Source organism: Scyliorhinus torazame, chromosome 3 (assembly GCF_047496885.1).
Source record: "Scyliorhinus torazame isolate Kashiwa2021f chromosome 3, sScyTor2.1, whole genome shotgun sequence".
Lineage (NCBI taxonomy): Eukaryota > Metazoa > Chordata > Chondrichthyes > Carcharhiniformes > Scyliorhinidae > Scyliorhinus > Scyliorhinus torazame.
The window spans coordinates 171,024,283-171,031,284 of NC_092709.1; the positions used below are offsets into that span (position 1 = coordinate 171,024,283).

At 42.8% G+C, this 7,002-nt stretch overlaps 1 long non-coding RNA gene across 1 annotated transcript in view; it reads left to right on the forward strand.

Annotated features, from left to right (window-relative positions):
• Window positions 1-4,803, forward strand: part of LOC140408811 (uncharacterized) — a 29,081-nt gene extending 24,278 nt beyond the window's left edge. The window contains exon 3 of the long non-coding RNA XR_011940205.1: window positions 3,151-4,803. This is a non-coding gene — a long non-coding RNA (uncharacterized lncRNA). The remainder of the gene's footprint in view (window positions 1-3,150) is intronic.
• Window positions 4,804-7,002: the final 2,199 nt, after the last annotated feature.

The window sequence follows — 7,002 nt, forward strand, 5'->3', positions numbered from 1 at the left end:
TGTCACTTCAAGTTGGCACGAGCCGCTGGCATCAATGGCATTGCCATTGTAATCTAATAGAAGGATGGCTGGTTTGACACAAAGGCTTTGGAGATCAGACCACGCAATGAGATTGGCAGAGCACCAGTGTTCAGGCGGAATCGTATTTGGGACCGGTTGACCGTCAGGGTGGCACACCACTCTTCGTCTGGATCGATGCTGTATACCGATAGAGGCTGGATTCTTTGCTTCTGGGACACCCTGCTTTTTGTAACGATACCGACTCGAAAGGGCGCCTTCGGGTCCTAGGGGTCAATGTTGGGTAGTAGGTCCGCATCGGACTCGGTGACCGTGGGTTGAATGGCCCGGACATTCCTGCGAGGCTGGCTGAAGCGATATGAGTTGGCAGGCTGAGCTGCTCTGCAGAAAGCAGCATAGTGGCCAAGTTTGCCACATCTCAGGCATTGTCGGGATTTGGGAGGACATTGCCGCTTTAAATGGGAGGAGCCACAGTTGCCGCACGTCGTAGCGTCAGTACGTTCGCTGCGCGCCTGCGCATTACGTTCGTCGACGTCCCCTCGTTTGGTGCACACAACAGCCCGTACCAGCCTCCCCGAACAGGCGCCGGGATGTGGCGACTAGGGATTTTCACAGTAACTTCATTTGAAGCCTACTTGTGACAATAAGCGATTTTCATTTCATTTCATTCATTTCATTTCATTTTTTTCACACAAGCGCGGGAGTCCGCGAAAAGCGCGCAAAATGGCCGCCCTCATCCAGGCTGAGGCCCTGGAGTTGCTCGATTGCTTGGACCCATTCCGCCTCGTGGGCACCTTGCCGCGCTGTTTCAGCCGCTTGGATGTGGGAATACCGACTCGTGGCATTTTCGTGTAGCACGCAGGTCTCGATGGCGGTCGCTAGGGTGAGCTGTTTTACCTTGAGGAACTGCTGGCGTTGGGGGTCCGACTGAACACCGAAAACAATCTGGGTGCTTATCATGGAGTCGGAGGTGGGCCCGTAGCTACAGGACTGCGCAAGGATGCGGAGGTGGGTGAGAAAGGACTGGAAAGGTTCATCCTTACCCTGCAAACGCTGTTGGAATACATAGCGCTCAAAACTTTCATTCACCTCAATGCTGCAGTGAGTGTCAAACTTGAGGAGGACCGTCTTGAACTTTGTTTTATCTTCATCATCCGCAAAGGTGAGAGAATTGAAAATGTGGATGGCATGTTCCCCGGCCGTGGATAGGAAGAGAGCGATCTTCCTGGTGTCTGAGGCATCCTCCCGGTCTGTGGCTTCAAGGTAGAGCTGAAAGCGTCATTTGAATATCTTCCAGTTGGCCCCTAGGTTACCGGTGATGCGGAGCAGCGGCGGCGGGCAGACGCTGTCCATTTTGCAGGATGACGGAATGCTGGTGGAAGGCAGATCACTTGCAAGTAGGTCTAAGAAGTTCTAATATCCCTCAACGACTGGTACCATGATGTGTTGGGTGCTCTGGATCCGTAGAACACATACAGGCTACCAACACTTAAAATAGTGCAACACTATTTTATTAAGTCAGAAACTGTGAAACATACTTTCACTGTGGGTTAACACGATATTAGATTGAACTAAAAACCTATGCCTTGTCCTAACCAGTCTATGCACTCAGCACATGGTGAAGATCTGTGCTGTAAGCTGTGAGCTCTGTCCTACTAGGAGGCTGCAGCTCGAATGAGCGGGAACTCTGATGCCCCCTGTCTTTATAGTGAGTGTGCTCTAACTGGTGATTGGTTGCGGTGTTGTGTGTGTTGACTGGTCCCACTGTGTGTCCATCAGTGTGTGTTTCTGCACCATGATATACTGGTGTATATTATGACACCCTGTTTCCAGCATGCCTGTACCAAATGACAGGTGGCGCACATCTGGCTTGTAAGCATGTGTGTCTCCTGCCACTTTGCAGGCCAAAGCACATGGCGAACACCCAAAAAGTGGTGCAGATTTTTCAAATTTCTAGGCCAGTGTGTCACCTTTTCAATGTCATAGAGGAATCACTACATGGATTACATGGCGTCTGTTTGAGATGCTGAGCTTGGTGCACTGATGAAACAGATCTCATACCCTGCTGACTATTAAAGCCACAGTCAGATTAAAACCCAGCGTGAGCATCTGCCATGAACAAACACCACTTACTGTTTGAACAGATGTTTGTGTTGGACTTAAAAACTGAAGGGAGAGGAAGACACTGGAGACTATAGAAAAAACTGCATGCACTTTCAAAGACCTTTGATTAGACTGCATTCAACATAAACTTACTTGTCTTGACAATCCATTGCATCAATGATTCTGATTTCAATGGTTCCTTAGATGAAATGAATTAATTACATTTTTCAGGTGTATATAACACTGTGCTTAAGAATTTATTTGCTCGAAGTCCATGCAAGTATTAATTTCAAAAGAAACTTAAATGCTGTATTGCCATTTTTATATATGTTTGAAAATATACAATAACTTCACGATCACTTGAGGAATTATATTCTGAAGCACAGTGTTTGGCGCTCTCTGCTGGCTAACATATGTACTTCCACTAAAGTAAAATTGTACAAAATGTACAAAGTAAGAGTCTATAGCTGGCTGTCATCTGGTTGTCATCGTGTGATATGCCTGCAGGTGATGAGTGAGCCTCTGTGAAATCAAACTATGATGCTCAGCCACTTGACAGCATTGCAACTCACTGGCATGACCTTGTGTGAGTATTTTTAGGAAATGTACAGTGAATTAGAAACTTGCGATAAATATCTCCATTTACTGAATGATTTCTGCGTGCCAATTTGTTCAACAAGCACTGTAGTCATTTTCATTTCAAGCTGCCTAATCCAAATCTCTCACCTTCAATGAATAGACAGAAACATATTAGATATTTAAACTGCCGCAATTGTATTTAATTTGGTAAACAAAACTTAATCATTTTGATGAGGTTAAAAAAAAAAGTAACCTCAGTTAAAACAGTGAATGTAATAATGTGAGAAAAATTTAAAAGCCAATGGACATCAGATGATAATGCTCACAAGGATCATGTTAGGTATCAGTCGACAATATTCAAAAGCCATAATAAAAAAGATCTGCAAAGGTCAGCATCTTATTACAAGGACCTGTGAGTTTGATTAAATCTTGTTGCTTTGCTATATTCAGATCATGTCAGAAGCTAACGTGATGGTTCAGAGATCACATCACAATGAAGCAAGATCAGAAGCTTCTTCACTTCATATTGAAAAAATCAAAATCAAAAGACCAGATGGTTGAAGTTTATTTGCTTTTGATGAAAGTCGAATCAGAGAAAGGAGAATTCTAATCTCGCATATAATAAATCTGAAAATTCAGACTATATATTAATGGGAAGGCAAATGCCAGCAGGCATGTGATATTCATTTTATTAGTTATTTCCTTAGGAAAGTTACAACTTCTCTTAAATCAATCACACTTCATTCAACATGACAGCGGGAAAAAGAATCACTGTCAAAACATGGCAACACTGGAACCTTTGCATCACCTTTTTGAGATAATTTATTTTGACTGCTAAGATGCTTGTAAATCTAAGATGCCATGAGAAGTTATTATTCTTCCATGTTACGTTTTTGCCTTGCATCTATTCCTTACATTTTTACAATAAGTGTCATTTTCAGACAATTTTGTTGTTAAGTAAATGAATATCTTAAGCTTCAGAAACATGCAATGATTATAATACTGTTGATATTAGTTGCTGGTGAATTGTTGCAACATTAGGAGATCATGCTGCAAATATGCCATAAGTACCTGTTTGACAGCAGAACATGCTCTTCAAGCAGTGTAACGGCAGCACTGGACTATGCATGTTTCATATGAAGCACCAGGTAGTCAGGGAAGGTGCAAATCTCTCCAAATTTAAGAAGGCACAAAGCTGTACTTAAGAGCATCCTAATATCAGTGACATATTTTTCAAATGTCTTAATTGGTGGAGCAGATTTTGAGGGGCCAAATGGCCTTCAGTGAACAAGTGGGACAGACAACCTATTCTAATGTCAGAATTGTTTTTAAATCTTAAAACTAAAATTTTAAAAATTGGTTTCGAAGTTATACAGCATACATTGCATAACCAAGGTGAAGGTGACTGCCTCCTCAAAAAAGGCTCAAAAACCCATCTGGTCATTAATTTGAGTACAGATCAATTTGATGCAAATTTCACTCATATTCTCATCAGTACACAGCGCTGAATCTGTGCAAAATCTGCACGACAACTGTACCATTAAAAAATATATTAATTAATTGCAGATAAATCTGCAGAATTTGATTTTAGTCACACTCTCAAATATTAAGCTGAACATTTTTTTCAGCCTTCTCTGGAATGTCACAATGTGGACGATCAGAAACCTCAACCTTACATCATCAATTTGAAACTAACAAATGTTCAATCGCTCCCATTTTTAAGCACATGACTTTAGGTGTCACAAACCCATGCCTGAATGTTGATTTGGACAAATATCTATATGGTAATAAATATGTATCTAAATATTGCTGAAAAAAGAGACATAGAACATAGAAAAATACAGCACAGAAAAGGCCCTTCGGCCCACGATGTTGTGCCGAACCTTTGTCCTAGATTAATCATAGATTATCATAGAATTTACAGTGCAGAAGGAGGCCATTCGGCCCATTGAGTCTGGAAAGAGCACCCTACCCAAGGTCAACACCTCCACCCAACACTAAGGGCAATTTTGGACACTAAGGGCAATTTATCATGGCCAATCCACCTAACCTGCACATCTTTGGACTGTGGGAGGAAACCGGAGCACCCGGAGGAAACCCATGCACACACGGGGAGGATGTGCAGACTCCGCACAGACAGTGACCCAAGCCGGAATCGAACCTGGGACCCTGGAGATGTGAAGCAATTGAAGACTCAATACACAAACTCGCGCTACTGTCCTTGATCGGACCTACCCTCGCTCTAGTCATTCTCATATTTCTCACATATGTGTTAAAGGCCTTGGGGTTTTCCTTGATCCTATCCGCCAAAGATTGTTCATGCCCTCTCTTAGCTCTCCTAATCCCTTTCTTCAGTTCCCTCCTGGCTATCTTGTATCCCTCCAGCGCCCTGTCGAACCTTGTTTCCTCAGCCTTACATAAGTCTCATTTTTCCTCTTAACAAGACATTCAACCTCTCTTGTCAACCATGGTTCCCTCATTCGACCATTTCTTCCCTGCCTGACAGGGACATACATATCAAGGACACGGAGTACCTGTTCCTTGAACAAGTTCCACATTTCACTTGTGTCCTTCCCTGACAGCCTATGTTCCCAACTTATGCACTTCAATTCTTGTCTGACAACATCGTATTTACCCTTCCCCCAATTGTAAACCTTGCCCTGTTGCACGCACCTATCCCTCTCCATTACTAAAGTGAAAGTCACAGAATTATTGTCACTATCTCCAAAATGCTCCCCCACTAACAAATCTATCACTTGCCCTGGTTCATTACCAAGTACCAAATCCAATATTGCCTCCCCTCTGGTCGGACAATCTACATACTGTGTTAGAAAAGCTTCCTGGACACACTGCACAAACACCACCCCATCCAAACTATTTGATCTAAAGAGTTTCCACTCAATGTTCGGGAAGTGAAAGTCACCCATGACTACTACCCTGTGGCTTCTGCACCTTTCCAAAATCTGTTTCCCAATCTGTTCCTCCACACCTCTGCTACTATTGGGGGCCTATAGAAAACTCCTAACAAGGTGACTGCTCCTTTCCTATTTCTGACTTCAACCCATACTACCTCAGTAGGCAGATACTCCTCGAACTGCCTTTCTACAACTGTGAGACTATCTCTAATTAACAATGCCACCCCCACCTCTTTTACCACCCTCCCTAATCTTATTGAAACATCTATAACCAGGGACCTCCAACAACCATTTCTGCCCCTCTTCTATCCAAGTTTCCGTGATGGCCACCACATCGTAGTCCCAAGTACCGGTCCATGCCTTAAGTTCACCCACCTTATTCCTGATGCTTCTTGGGTTGAAGTATACACACTTCAACCCATCTCCGTGCCTGCAAGTACACTCCTTTGTCAGTGTAAAACTTTTCATCTTGCACTCATCAGGCCAGATTTGCAAGAATACCAAATCACAAAGGGGAACAACAATTCATACTGCATGAGGAAAGGGTGCTGATTGGTAGACAAATGGACTCTGATTGGCAGAGGCATTGTCATGTTGAATGCACCAATGTAGTTAACTGCCAAGCTTTTGTTTAAACAAAGCATTTCACACTGCTACGATGCAGTAGCAACATGAGTGGTATTCTCCACCAATAAAGAGCTCCTGTCAAGACAAAAAGACAGTCTGACTACCTACAAATCAATGACGTATTATAGAAATTTCATTATGGATGTCATACCAGGTTTGTAGGCTATACGTCCCAACAGCTGGAGGATCATATCAAACAGCAGGTCACTTTGGCTGTTTGCAACAGGCAAAGTACTGACTCTACTCAACCAGTCCGTGCTTGCAAAGATGAAAAGATAATGTCTAACCTTAGATGTGATTCCATAATTGAACAACACTTCCGAAACAATCCTGATTGTGCTAAAAAGTACACTGACAACCAATTCTAAATTATCAGTAAGGCTCACAATGTAGCTCACTAGAAGCTACATATATTCACACATGGAGCTATGTTCTTTGGTAAAGAAAGAACATGCCCATGCATCATTATTTTTTCAACTAAACAAAAGCTAAGGGAAACAGGCATTCCCTGGTTCATTCCACAGGGCAATGCCTTGACCAGAGTAGATGCCCACTTTGAATTTAAACAAAAATGGCTGTTAATTATTGTCTGGTGCATTCTCCATGGTGATGACTCCACGAAACTGAGTCCACTTGCCAACCAATCAACATACTCTTCTCATACAGTGTGAATTGTTGTTCCCCTTTGAGATTTGGTATTCTTGCTTTTGTCCTGATGAGTACAAGATACAAAGCTTTGGCAGCTCTTTTTTCAGAAATA